The sequence below is a fragment of the Pinus tabuliformis genome, chromosome 4_1 (genome assembly GCF_031772625.1).
Source record: "Pinus tabuliformis cultivar Carrire ecotype Pingquan chromosome 4_1, CPIR1, whole genome shotgun sequence".
Classification (NCBI taxonomy): domain Eukaryota; kingdom Viridiplantae; phylum Streptophyta; class Pinopsida; order Pinales; family Pinaceae; genus Pinus; species Pinus tabuliformis.
In genome coordinates this window covers 857,469,867-857,485,971 of record NC_142303.1, presented here as the reverse complement: position 1 = coordinate 857,485,971, position 16,105 = coordinate 857,469,867, and the positions used below count along the sequence as shown (strand labels likewise).

Genomic DNA, 16,105 nt, shown 5'->3' with positions numbered 1-16,105 from the left:
CAATAGCTAGTGGGGAGCTTATTGTACCTCACCCACTCCAGACCAGATCTCTCATATGCAATAGGGGCAGTTTCCAGATACATGTAGGAGCCGCATGAGCTACACTTGAATGCTGCCAAGCACATCCTCCGATATGTGCAGGGCACCATCACCTTCGGGATTCACTATGCAACAGGAACTGCATTGAATCTCCTTGGCTTCACAGATTCTGATTGGGCAGGCGACAACATTGATTGCAAGTCCACCTCTGGATATTCACTCAATCTAGGGTGTGTCCATATCTGTTGGTCGAGCAAGAAGCAGGCTGCTATTGCTCTCTCTTGAATTGAGGTTGAGTACAAAGGAGTAGTCAACATCACCATTCAGGCTCTGTGGCTACAACACTTCCTCAATGAGTTGGGTGTCCAGTTCCACCAGCCCATTGTCATCTGGTGTAACAACCAGAGCACTCTCAAATTTTGCAGGGATCTAGTACAGTGACAATGGATGAAGCACATAGAGATCGATAGGCACTACATCAGAGACTTAGTACATGATCGAGTCATTGATTTGCACTTCTGTCCTTCAGCAAAACAGACTACAGACATCTTCACAAAGACATTCACCGAGTAGAAGTTTCACTCTCTGTGCGATCGTCTTGGAGTGAAGGACACAGTTGCTTAGCAACTGTTTTTTCTTCCTCTTTTCTTTTTATTACAATGTATTTTGAGGGGGGTTTTCCCACGAGGTTTTCCCTCTTTCCTCAATTTTAGTACAAGTTGCACTGTATTTTGGGTGACCTTTGGCCTTAGTTGAGAGCGCCCATTTTCTATTTTCCCCATAGTGGTGTTCATGGGGGGTGCTGGAGATACTACACACCTAGGACCTTCATTACTGGCACATGCAGACACTTAGTTAGAGCATGGGACTACATGCAAGATTCTTTCTGCATGATTTACTCCTTGATTTGCTCCTCCTTTCACTCCGCAACTAGCTAGTTCTTCTTCATGATTTACTTCTTGATTCGCTTCTCCTTTCACTCCACAACTGGCTAGTTCTTCTGCATGATTTACTCCTTGAATTGCTCCTCCTTTCACTCCGCAACTGGCTAGTTCTCTCCGAAACCTGTTGTAGGTGTTGAGTCCTCTCATTGATCACTAGTATGGCCCATTACCTTGGGATCTTCACCCAATATCGCTATGTCATGAGCATTGTAACCTATTTTCTAAATCAATCATTCTCTTTGTTCTTTCGATTCTTTTAGTGTTTTTGCTCTGCAAAGCTCTGTGTTCAACCTTTACTAGCTAGATTCATCTATGCAAGCTTTCTAACACATTTACAGCCATCCGGACAAATCCAATTCAACCAGAATAAGGTGAAGCGCTCACCCCAAAAGACCAGGCTAGAGCCAACATATTGTTGGCCGACCAGAGAATATTGTACTACAACCATGGATTCTACCTACACTAGTTGTTTCACCCTACGCAAAAAGGTACACAAACCTATCTGTAATTTTTTTAGTAGATTTCTGTAGCAGAGTTTTGTAAGTTTCCAGGATATTACCGAGCTCTACAAATTACACCTGAACTCATTAACTCATTATTGAATAGCGTACATTTCACTGAAATGTTAAAAGTGCCAAACTTGTTAATAGAAAAATAGAAAAATATTAGCGTTCTAATAAATAGAAAAAACATGGGATTAACTCAGTATTAACAACTAAAATTACCTTGCAGCTATGCTCACTCATTATGCATGTCCTTTTTGTAGGATGCAAGATATGTCAATATGTTGCCTTTTTGCAGGATGTAAGATACGTCTAATATGTTTCTTGCAAAAACCTTTTTGCAGGATGCAAGATATGTCTATTCTGCGGGATGCAAGATGAGTTCCTATGGTTGAAAGAACAAGACCTGTATTTTCCTCAACAATGACTTCTGTATTTTCCTCAGGGATGAGTTCATGACTTCTGTATTTTCCTTAGGGATGAGTTCTTGTGGTAGGAAGAAAAATAAAAAATCTTACCTGTCAAAGTTGCTTCAGTGGAATTTCTATCGTATTTAAGAACAAGCAAATAGGAGGACCAAAGGAGGAGTTTAGTCAAACTGCCAAAGAAAGAAGACCAAGGCCTAGAATGAGTCGTGGCAAAATGGAAAAATGCATGTAAAAAGCCAAGTGTAGGCACTGTGTTATAAGTCTATTATGAAACTTAACCAAGGGCATTTGAGACAAACATTAAATGTTTCTGAATTAATGTTAACTCTAGAATAGCATTAAAACAACATGAAATTGAAATTCAAAGCCTTTTACCCTAAGTTTTAGTAAGAAGCCTGAAAATCATACTCGTTTGCAAAAATGCATGTAAAATGCCAAGTGAACAATAAAACAGGAGGACCAAAGGAGGAGTTTAGTCAAACTGCCAAAGAAAGAAGACCAAGGCCTAGAATGAGTCATGGCAAAATAGAATGAGTCGTTGCAAAATGGAAAAATGCATGTAAAATGCCAAGTGTAGGCACTGTGTTATAAGTCTATTATGAAACGTAACCAAGGACATTTCAGACAAACATTAAATGTTTCTGAATTAATGTTAACTCTAGAATAGCATTAAAGTAGCATGAAATTGAAATTCAAAACCGTTTACCCTAAGTTTAAGTAAGAAGTCTGAAAATCATACTCGTTTGCAAAAATGCATGTAAAATGCCAAGTGTAGTTATTGTGATATAAGTCTATTATGAAACTTAACCCAGGACATTTGAGACAAACATTAAATGTTTGTGAATGAATGTTAACTCTAGAATAGCATTAAAGTAGCATGAAATTGAAATTCAAAGTCGTTTACCCTAAGTTTTAGTAAGAAGCTGAAAATCATACTCGTTTGCCTACAATAAGAGGTTGAAACTGAAACATTGGATAAAAAAATTGTTTGATTCAATATTTATGTTTAAACATTGGTTAAAACAATGAATGCGATGGTGGTTCAAAGCGATTTAATGTTCAGTCAATGTCGAGCAATCGCTATAGTCCCTGCAATGTCGAAAGCAAGGACTAATAATGAAGTACCATATATATAATTTTATCTCATCTTCTTACCTTTGCTTATGACTCTCATAAAATGTAGTCACATTTGCATATAAGTGATATGGCCATGCAAGTGATTCCAACTGCTGATCCTCACCAACAACCATATTAATATATTTAAAAACATAAGAATTTATATGAATTAATTTTTGAAAGATATTATTCATAAACAAGAAGAAATTGGTTCTCTGAATCCTAAGGCACCTTAAAATTCATATGGTACAAGATTGAATACTAAGATTAATAATAAATGAAATATATTTGTATGAAATTGTCACTAGAAAATGGTGGTTCAAACCATATAAATGAGAGTTAACACCAAAATTTCAATGTCTTACCAATGATAATAAACCAGGAATATTTGTTTTCCATTGGTTTAGCTATAGTGGAGATTGGACCTGCCTAATGAAGTTATTGAGCTAGTGGACTACCAATTTGCGAGGAATGTTGTCATCAAATCCAAGGAAAGAGCATATGAATGCCAATAATAAAACTTCATGTCAAACTTAAGAAATAATATACTAAACAAGGTAAGATGAAGTAACATAACATGTGATATTGCCCGAAAATGGAACTTGGGCATATATATAGAAAAATAGAAAGAAAGAAGAGCATGAAAGAATATAAGTGAAACCAACATCGATTTGGCTGAATACAATTAGACGGGAGGTCTTTTAATTAATACTTACATTCAAGAATATGTCCTTTTTCACTATGTTTAGGATGACACTTGTACATGTGAAATTTCCAAATAGTGGAAGAACTTCATTGGTTTGAGCCCCCATATATTATGTGGTCATCCAAATTGTGCTTGGGTTTGTCCTTGCCCTTGGTGGCACCCTGACCCGATTTCTTCTTTTTCACCATTAGTATTTCTCAACAAAGGGATTTCTTTTGGCCCAGTAAAAACCCTGCTTAGTTTCCTCTCTTCTAATATCCAAAACCTCACACATTCAAGCACATTTCAAAATTAAACTTGTGGCCCATATTTCTCTGCCTATTGTGCTATTCAAGAAATCCCTATTTCTTAACAAAATTACTGACTTAATGAGAATTGTAACCCCAAAACAAGAACTATAGATAAAAAAAAAACCCCAAATAATGAAAAAACTACCCGAAAACAAAAAGTGTTGATGCTGGAATATTTTTTTCTTTTCTGGGGCAAGCCTTCAACATTTTCTAAAATTTGCAGCGAAAACCATTTTTTTTTGTGCAATTAACATGGAAAAACACCCTAGAAATGAAAAGTGTTGATGTTTGAACTAACAATTTTTTATTTTTTTTTGTAATTTCGGGGTAAATTTTCAACAATTTTTAGAACTAGCAGTAAAAACCATTTTTTTTCACAATAACCGTGGAAAACACCCTAAAAATTAAAAGTGATGATACTAGAATAATGGTTTTGTTTCTTTTTCTCCAACATAGATTTTTCAACGTTTTTTTAGCAATGTGATTAAAGATAAATTATCATGACTCCGAAAAACCTTAAAATTCGAACAATTTTTCAGGGATGGAGTTAAAGATAAAAAATTGCGTCTTTGAAAAACATTAAAATCCTAACAATTTTCAACCATGGCGTTAAAAATAAAATATCATGACTGTAAAAAACCCTAAAATTATAATTGGTTTCAAGCATAACATTATAGATAAAATATCATGACTCATAAAAACTTTAAAATTTTGACAATTTTTCAAGCATTGAATTACAACCAAATATTATGACTACAAAAAACCTTATGTTTTCAACGTATTTCAACCATGGCGTAATGGGAAAATTATATGACTCAATAAAACTTTAAAAATGAACACTGGAATGAAAGAGTGTTTATACCAAGAGTAATTTCTCTATTAAATGTAAAATTATAGTGATTTTAAAATCTTATCGTAAGACAACTTAACACATTGCAACGAAAATTTAAAAATCAACTAACAAATTGACACACGGTGGAGGCAAACTTTGACCCATTGCAATAAAAAATTGAAAATCAACCATGAAATTTACATGTTGTGAGAGTGGACACGATCCATTATAATGAGAACTTTAAAATAACCTATCAAATTGACACAAAGTGGGGTTGACTTGCTAGTCAAAGATCGACATGAACCCAGCAAAAAATAATAAAATAAAATAAAATAACAAATAAATAGATAAATAAATAAATAAACAAAAACAAAAACAAATCAAACATAAAAGTTTGTTTAAAAAACTAGAAAAAAATCAAGCATAAACAATGTACAAAAAAAACAAAAAAAACCAAACAAAGAAAAATTTAATCCAAATAAATATATATATATGGAAAAAAAATTATCTCTTAAAAAATATAATTTAACAAAAAGATTAAAAAATAATAATAAATATAATAATAAATAAATAAAATCAAATTAGATAATTTAAATAAATCAAATAAATAAATAATAAATTAAGGAAAAACAAAATAAATAAATAAAAGAAAATTAGATAATTTAGAAAAAATAAAATTAATTAATTAAAATCATATTAATAAAAATAATTTTCTTTTCAAATACAAGAAATATTTAATTATAGAATAAATAGAAAAATTGAAAGAAAAAAATATCAAAAACATTAAAAAATTAAAAATATATATTAAAACTAAATTAAAAGAAATACATTAAAATTTTGTTTTTTAACATTTGAAAAAAAAATTAAAAGAATTTTTAAAAAACTTGAAAAAAACACATTATAATAACAAAACCTAATGTTTTTTTAAATTTGTTTTAATGTTTTTTTCCTTAATGTTTTTTAAAAATGGATGCTTTTTATTTTTTTAAATTTTTGTATTTTTCTAAATTCTATTTTTTTGTTTTCAATTTGATTTTAATTATAGTTTTATTTGTTTATTTTTTATTTTTTTAAACGTTTTAATTATATATATAATTTTTGAAATAGTTAGTTTTATTATTTTATTAATTATTTTTTAATAAGAATTGGTTTCTTTTTGGGAGGGATCCTTTATAACCTCGAGGAACATTTGGAGACCAAATATGTGTGGGGTTTGGGAGTGACCACCAATAACAAGGCATAACTCTTCGCTTTATGGAAATGCCTAGATATCACTATCGCTCTCGAAATAAAGAGAATAAACATAGTGGAAGACTCCATGTTGATCATACGAATGCTCTCAAATGGACATTTTATGAACAACAACTTTCCCATCGTTAAACGAATTAACCACCAATTAGAAAAATTTAAGCAACGCTTCCTTTTCCATGTTCTACGGCGATTGAACTCAATACTCTGATGAAATGGTAAATCGAGGGGTTCTCATGGGAGTCAAAAGATATGAGTTGTATGGGAGAACCGAAGCCTACCCCCCTATACCTTGAATTAATGTAGGATAGTTTGGTAATAACACTCGATAGGGCTCCCAATGCTAGTGGGATGATGCAAAGGCATTGCCATAGATAGATGGACAGGTGGAGATTAGGTAGGATGCATGGCAGTCACCCAGATCTTCAAGACAACGCATCCTATCACTTCAAGTGGACATCAAAGTGGACTTGGGAGGATGGAGGATCCTGTCATTTAAGAGAATTAATGGTGAGCATGAATTCTGGTACAAATTTCCTGAGGACATGGTTCGCCAGATCCTTGGGACATAATCTGTGTTTGATGGGACTACAACTCAAGGACCTCCATGGGATAATGGCACGAGCAGCGGAGTTTTGTGTGATAGGAGAGTGGGGATTATATATGTCACCATCACCCTCCATTAGGATTCCCACAATTGAAGGCTTGGTGTGTAGTGGTGATAACAATGAGAGTTGGTTGAGCATCGAAATGAGTACGTCATGAGGTCATGGTGGGAATTCTTCTAAGGAGGAGCTAGTGTGATGGAAGTGGGCCACCGAATTCATGTTCAAGTTAATCATGGGGAGACTCGACCTCATCATCTTTTGAGCAGAATTGTTGGAAAAGGACTGAGCTACTAATGCCGAGAGAATCAATGCAAAATTTGAGGCTGTGGAGGTGACCTTGGAGCGAAAAATTGTAAAGATGGAGACAAACCTCCTCAGTGCTAATTCAGAGCTGGTTAATGATAGTGTATTCTCCAAAGTCAAAGAGTTAATTGCAGGACTCCTAAAGGAGGTTGTAACCAAACTTCAGACTGATGGAGGAGCTCACAATTTTGGTGCAAGAATAAGCAGTCGAGGCAATATTGTTGGTAAGGACAAGGGAAAGATCAACCTTGGATAATGTTTTCTTATTCTTTATAGATGTATTTTTTTATTAAGACTATACTTCCCAATCTATGCTATATTTTAGTGTTTTTTAATAGTATAGAAGGCTACTAAGAGAAAGAAAATTGTTTCAAGGATATGTCAGGACATGCAAGCATGTGCTAAGTTTAAAGAATGTTTTTTTATTCTAATGTAAAACTGTTATGGTCGTGAAATCCAGATTTTGAATACAAAATAACTGTTCTGTAAAAAATAAAAAAATAAAAAAAATTGAATCTTTTTTCTCAATTTTTGTTTTCTTATTTTTGAAAAATAAATTTAGATTTCAGCATACTAATAATGTTTTAATTCGTTTTCCTTTATTTTTTTCTAAATATTTTTTTTTCCCAAATTTTTTTATTATTGTTTTTCTCTCTTTTGTTATAATTTTTTTTTCCAAATGTTTTTTTTACAACTACTTTTTTATTTTTTACATTGTTCATTTTCTTTAAGCCTCCTTTAATTTTTTTAAAACAATTTTTTTTTTTTTAATTTTATTTGAATCATTATTTTTGGAAAAAAAAAAAAAAAAAAAACCTTCAAATGTTATTATCTTTAAATATAAATTTCATAAAAAATTCATAAAATTTAATATTTTGATTTTTTATTCAATTTTTTCATAAAAATCATTTATTTAACATGTCATTTTTAGCAAAAAGGTGTGGAATACCTATTTTTTTAATTATTTCGATATGCAAAATCTGTGTTCTTTTTTAAGTGACAATTATTTTATATGTATTGAAGTATTGCTTAATGATAAATAAATATATAAAAAATCATGGCTTCAAAATATTAATTTTAATATTTATTTTAAACTTTTCAAAAAAATAAAAAATTTCATTATAAAAAGCATTGCGAAGAAAAAGAAATACAAGCTTGAAAAATCCTTAAAGAACATACATTTTAGGACGAAAAACAAGAATATGAATAAGGAGACTTGAAAAATGGTTAAATAAGTAACATTTAAAAAGATGTGCAGTCTTAGGACGCAAGAAAATTTAAACTATCAAAAATATGCCCTTGAAAAAAAAAGTTGGCGTTGCATCAACCCTTTTCAAAATGCTCATGAAAATAGCCAACTTTTTGGAAAAATTATCCATACTTAATATATATAAAAGTTTAAATGTCAAAAATAAGTTAAAAGGGGGCGGCGGGGGGCGGTTGATGATGCATCAACACTTTTCAAAATTGGCATGAAAATCGCTAACATTTATAAAAATATATACATACTTAATACATACGAAAATTTAAACTCTCAAAAATATGCTCCAAAAATATAAAGGTCGATAATGCATTAACATTTTTCAAAATTAGATGATTTTTTGCAACCTCTAAAAAATGAGAATTTGATACAATTCTCATTAAGTTGATAACTTTTTTTCTTTTGATTAGTGGATTGGGTACGTTAGTTGCATTCCAATTCCACTTAATAGGATTTGCGGCCATGAAACACTGAAAGTTATTCATTGTTCTTTGTAAGCTGCTAATACATATTGGGTTCGACCCTTATCATCCTTGATGCAAGCGTTACTTTTTTTCTCTGGAAGTTTTAAAATACGTGTTGCATTTTCAAATTTTGCTGCCTCATGGAGGGGGCTGGACTGATTTTCCATGTCGAACCATACATAGAGTCGATTTAAACTCTCAAGTGAAAAGGGAAAAGGGAGCCAAGTAAGGAATATTGAGATTTGAAGAAATAACCCTTAGAATCTCGCTGGCATCATGAACATAGCACCAAAATTCCAACCCTCTGTAGAAATCATACAAGCAAAAGTAGTTGAAGAAACTACTTTGAATGGAGGCAACTTAGTAAGAGATTGTAAAATTAAATAATTTGTGTTGTAGGTTATCTGTTAACTAGCATGGAATCGGCATTCCAGTCCTCCCACTTCGAGTACAATGAATGGCGCTAAGGGCTAGAAGGAATATCTGATGAGCTAAGGGCTATAAGGAATATCTGAAGAGTTGAGGGGTAAAACCATGGTCAAAGGCCAAAGAAAAACCCTCTATGAGAAAAGTGACAGTTAGGTTAACGACAAAATGAGAAGTGACTATGAATCGAGCACACTACCTCTCTAAGTTAAACCTTAATTTGGGATCATCGTTGGATCACCCAGTGTAGAACACGACCCTTCAAGGAAGCAACCACATGGGAGCCATGCGCTATGGTTAAATATGTACCAACATTAGAAGACCACTTGGCGTAGTCACATGTCACTATAAACAAAAAGACATGCTAGTTGATTAATTTTCATATAAATCACACAGGTATAATGTACATTAATCTTATTTGTGACAAAAAAACAATAATAATAATAATAATAATATTGGTTCGAAATATCGACCAAATTTTAATGATGTTATTATTCGAAAAAACATTTATTTACAATATAAATCACAAAAATCTCAAATATAACAATAATAATATATTTAAATAAAAAAATTATAATTAATGTTAGTACCATTAATAAGTTATTTAGAGTCAAAATTTTAGCAATTACCGTGAAAGATGTGTAAATATTTCAGTTTATATAAATCACATATTGTTAGTGTTAGTTAGTCATAGATTTCGGGTGTCTCATATTCCTTCTGTGCACACAAACCATAAGTATGAGAAAGAACTTGATAATTGATGGTGTATTGATAAGGAAATAAGAGAAATCATCTTATTGACCACAGTTAAGTTTTCAATGCCTTACAAAGGTGAAATGGTGGTACCCTTTTATTTTGATGCAGGTTATCATTTCTTTCCATAAAACTTATTTCTAAATTTCTGATGACTATCATGGAGAATAAAATGGTCCTCAACCTGCTGTGATATATTAAATGGTGATGTTAGTGGAGGAGTAATGTTAATAATATAATATTCTTATTAAGATGGAACAAAACATTTTGGAAGGTATCTTATGATATGATACTTTAGATTACTAGTTCATGGTGAATTAATATTATTCCTTTAGTTTGGGAAAAGTACGCACTTTACATCTCTTTATATTTATGTTAAAACGAATTTGTCCACATGCTCATTCATTGATTATGCGAAATATTAGATTAATTATAAATTCAATTAAATTTTAATTATTTGAATGTATTAACTATAAAATTGGTTAAATTTTCTAGTTCGTTCATTGTATGGAATAATAGATTGATTGTAAATTTAATTATTAAAATGTATTAATTATATTATATTTTATGAAATGGTAAATGTTAATATGTGGAATGTTAATAGCGATGATTTTGATTACCATATGGACATTTCTTATTTGCTAATGAAATATCCAGCATCTATGAATCACATACGGATTAATAATTTAGTAATTAAGAGTCAAGTAATTAAATTATTAGAGGATGGGAATTAAAGAGATATTATCATATGTATTTCATAAAAAATAAAATATTAAAATCCATTTTAAAATAATAATAATAATACATATTTTTCTAAAAAATTATATTTTATTTTAAAATAATTATAATAATAATAATAAATATTATTGAAAAAAATAATATCTTATAATACAATAAAATCTCACATATATCGTAGCCACGATCATTTTAAAATTATTTGAAATAGAATAAAATTATTATATTATTCCAAATAGAACAAAACTAATATATATATATATATATATATATATATATATATATATATATATAACGAGTTAAGGAAGGTTATCAAATCAGATTGAAAATGGGATTAATCGTGCATCCATAGTTTATTCCCACGAATGAATCTGAAAAAGGAATACATTGTTAACATTAACATTAAATAATTCTATGAACTGAAATATATGAAACAGTTACGTTAGGATTGTATTAATAAATTTTGTATTAGAAAATTAAGAAAATATTTATTGAGAAATGATTAAATTTTATTTTATAGGGATGGATTGCAATTAAAGTATTAGAGTGGTTATAACAGTTAATCATTCATTCTGGATGGTTAGATTTTATATGATATAATTTTTTTTGGAAAATTATTTAATTGGATAAAAAGATAATTTTTAAGAACATTGTAATGAGGGAAATTAATTATATGTACAATTGAGGAAAACCATTTAAATTTATTGAATAATAACTACAAAATAATATGTTAGCTCAAGGTTTAGGAAAACAATTATGGTGCATTTGTTGAGCGGTACTTTTTCAGTAGGTATAATATTAATCATTCAAATGGATAGATAAATTTTATAGGTGATATTATTTTTGGATGATTATGAGGTAAATCAATAAGGATTGGTTAATTAAATTAAATTATAATAAGGTGTGGAATTAGATTAATTAGTTAATGTTAAGTAATTAGTATAGTTTAGAATAGGACTAATTAATGAATTAAGAAATGTTTATGACTCTAGGCATAAACCAAGTCATGAATTGAGAAGATTATATTTCAATTTAGGGAAGTGAGGTAGCGATACCACCCTCCTTGACCTCAGTATCAATAACACCTGCCTGCAAGTAATAATGGTAGAAAAATTATAACCCCATATGTACTTGCATTTATAATTTGACAGTGTCTAAGCTAAGTTTGCACATTAAATGCTATTAATCATTCTATGTGAACACAACAAAACTGTGATGGTAGAGACACGTTGACATCAAGGAAGACTAATAGTAGCACCATCGCCACTGCAACTGTCGCCACCATCGTCACCACTGCCAGGGTTGTCGCCAACACCATTTCTCTGCACCTGAGCGAACCATTATAATACACTCACTAGAAACAATCATGGAAGCACTGAAAGGGCCCTCAATAGCCAATACCAAGGAGGAACAATCTCATTCTGAGGAAAGGAACCTATAAGAATCTGGGGGATCGGATCATAAACAATTTCATGAGGATATCTCTAGAGAGATGCAAAAGATCAAACTCCCAGAGTTTTCAGGAGGGTAAATCGAAGAAAATGCTAAGGCATGGTTAGAAGGTATGACAAGTTGCTTCCCGCTAAATGAATTTGCCTCTACCTCTAAGAGAAATATTTCTATATTCCAACTAAGAGGAAGTGCTGAAATTTTGTGGGGAAATATCAAAAAATAATTACATCTCACATTGGACAATGTTCCGTAGGAGTTGTTCGAGCAAAGATTTCTTGCAAAGTACTTGCCACCTTATTTTCAATAACAATGGGTAGGAGCATTTCATGTGCTAGTTCAAGGGAATAAAATAGTGGAAGAATATGAGATGAGATTCATGGAACTTGTAAAATATGTTCCCTATCTAGATATTGATGAATGCCAAGTAGATAATTTTTTGTATGGAGTAAATACATGAATCAGGGCTATGGTGAGAATCTGGAGTCCAATTTCAGTTATAGAGGCAGTTGAATGTGTCCATTATGTAGATGATCATCTAGGGATCAAGGGGAGAATATTTATGATAAGAACCCCATAACCATGATCTCTAAGTAATACCCCCTGAAACTTCTTCATAGGAGGAAGTTCAAGGCCACCTTCTTATGGTGGTAAGTTTGCTCGAAGGAGAGTAGCAGCAAGGATGCTAATGGTAGTTAATGTTGCATCTACGACCTCATTTATATCTAACTTAAGATAGTGTAACTCTCGAGTAACTTTCATTAGAGGAATAAGTACGATAAGAAGGGGCTAATTTTCAGGAAACTGATAGAGTGGCACTAGGATTGTACCACATGTTAATTGTTGGAGGTGTGGGGGACCTCATTTCCATGGTAATTTTCCAAAGGCTTCATCAAGTAATGTAGGAAAGTCACCTACATCAAATATTGAAGGAAATCATAGTATCCATGCAATAATTAATAATAGCGAAGAAGAACATCGATGAATTGTAGTGTATTCAACAGGAACAATTAACACCATTAAACTTAAAATCTTATTTTATTGAGTGGGGTCCTTATAATACTAGTGTAGTCACCTTACTGTTAATGTTACCGTATCCCGCTTATTTTTATTGCTGTGCCCATGTAGCCTCGATAATTTTATTTTTGTGCCCCATAGAAGCCCACTATTATTATTGTTGTGCCCTTACATTATCATTGTTGTGTAGGCTTTGATTATATTGTGACCCTGTAGACTCATATATATATGAAGGAGATCATGTGATTTGAATCGTCCAACAATTGTTCATTTATGTGATGTAAAGGAGGTTCCCTCCTTGAATAGGCTAATTTTCAAGTTGTTCATCTATCTTTCCTTCTAGTTTGTGATCTAGTTGCATAACATATGCTATCAAAGATTTGGATTCTAGGGTTTCGCTACCTCAAACAAGTCACCTTCGAATTTTCGCTCACTTTTTTATAGGCTTCATAAGCTGAAATTTCTACCACGTGGAGCTAAAATCATGGTAAACTTTGTGTAAACATTTCAGATGCTAGTTTATTATATTATCTGAGATATGGTCTGAAGCATTTAGGGTTTCTGCACACTCCATAATTGATTTTCAAACAGGTGGCCTAGGGAAAATCACCATAACTTTCTATACAAGCACAGGATTTGAATTTCATAAAAATTGACTAAAATTTCACACAATTTAGTTTGTTGTGTAGCATTTTCAAGTTCGAAGGTTGAAATAGTGACACAACATTTTGCACAAGTTTGCTCTATTGAACTAGTGCATAATCATGTCATCATGGGAGATTGGAAATAACTTTATCTTGAGGAATCCAATATTGGTCTGAATTATGGAATTGGAAAGAATACTCAAAGGGATACCACAAGAAGAAATTTCAGACTTTGGAGAGCCGAAATTATAGAGATACAATAGTTTCAAAATTGAGCTCCTAAAGGCAAGAAAAAGATATGTATTTTTTTTTTTAAATTGCATAACTTTTGTTTGGAAAATCAGTCCAAAGTTATTTAAAGGGAACATTGAATCATATGTATCATTATTTGGTTTTAAAATCCCTCCTAAACAAAATAATTTAACACCAACTAAGCCCTTGGAAAGCTCTACTACGATGCATGAAGAGGAAGAATTGCAACATGATATATCAAAATTACGGGACCAAGTGCAACAAATTTCACTCTCACAAAGAGAAACCAAAGTTGAAATAAAAGAGGACATGGATGGTTTAAAGGAAAAAATAAAAGATGACATGGATGGTATAAAAAGTGACATGAATGGTTTAAAAGAAGACATGGAGGGTTTGTAGGAAGGTTTGGCAAAGTTTTTAGATAAAGGCTTCTTGGTGGTGATAAGATATTTGATGAAACTCCTGAAGAGAATAAACATAGTGAAAATCATGATTTTAGAGACTCGAACTTTGGTATGAAGACTAATCATATTCTAAAGATCAATATACAGAAGTTTGATGGCAAGGATCTGGTAACATGGATACTACAGATGGTGCAATTACTTGATCTACATAATGTGTCACACACACAAAAGGTACGCATTGCATTTATATATTTAGAACAAAATCAATTTGTGTGGTATATATTGATTTTTTCTTGTAAATCAATTATCACTTGCACAATTTTTACAGAAGAATTTTTAGCACATTATGAGGATACAAGGAATAATTCCTTCTTTAGCCAATCAGTAAATCTCAAACAAAAGGGTTCAATGGTGGAGTACATTGAGAACTTCCAACGATTGAATATCAAGGTAAATGATATTCTAGAGGATCATAATATTGATGTATTCATTGATACTTTAAAGGATAACATCCAACATGAGGTTTGCCGTCGGGAACCTAATTCATTGGAGAAGGCATCCAAAGTGGCAAGAAAAGTTGAAAGAAATTTTTTGGCAACAAGGAAATCTACCACTCACAATTATAAAGATGGAAGTGTTGTTGCTCATAGCCTCACACAACCTACAAGGTTGAAATAACAACAACTAGAGGAAAAAAGAGAAAAAGGTCTTTGTTACAGTTGTGATAGAAAATACACAAAGGGTAATAAGTGTACTAAGAAAAAAATATTTTACATAGATTGTGAAGAGGAGGAATAAAAATAACAAGAAACATCAAAATAAGAGGATATACACTAGGAACCAACCCGGAGAAAGAAGAAATGAGTCTGACCATATCTTATAATGCAGTGGCAGGAATTACCACTCCTCAAACTCTCAAGATACAAGGATATATCAAGAAAAAAAAGGTAATAGTGGTGATTGATTCTAGTAGTACCCATAATTTTATTCATTGTAAGATAAACAAGGAATTGAATTGTTTTCTATATGCAACACTAGAGTGTTAAGTGATGGTTCCAAATGGAGCAACTACAAATTACTTAGGGAAGTTCCTACATAATTTCAATCTAACCATGGGGGGATATGTATTCAGTAGTATAATTCTTTCCATTCCAATGGGTGGTGTTGATTTCATATTATGAGTCTAATCGTTACAACCTTTGGGGATAATATCTCTAAATTTTCAATAACATCTCTTGAAATTATATTGGGAAGGAAACGAAATTGAATTAAGGGGCATCACAAGGAAACTGTGGGAGATAATTGCTCAAATGGCATAAAAAAACTTTTGAAGAAAGAAAAACAAGGCATAATTGCACAATTATGTTCACTAGATGTTCAAATGTTGAAATCATCTATTTCTCCATATCTCCAAAGAATTTTGGACAATCATTCCAAGTTATTTGAGACTCTCAAATGAATCCCACCTATTCATGATCATGAACATGATATTCACTCTATTCCAGGAAGTGTTCCTCTAAACATAAGGCCTTACATATATCCCTAAACCAAAAAAAGTGAAATTAAACATATGTTTGTAGAAATTCTAGAGGTAGGTATAATTCAACCTAGACAAGGTTCTTTCTCTACTCCTCTAGTATTAGTACAAAATAAGGATGGATCATGACGTATGTGTCTAGATTA

The 16,105-nt window shown here is 31.7% G+C and overlaps 1 pseudogene; it reads right to left on the bottom strand.

Annotated features, from left to right (window-relative positions):
* Positions 1 to 16,105, bottom strand: part of LOC149178914 (glutathione S-transferase omega-like 2) — a 93,166-nt pseudogene that overhangs the window by 56,745 nt on the left and 20,316 nt on the right.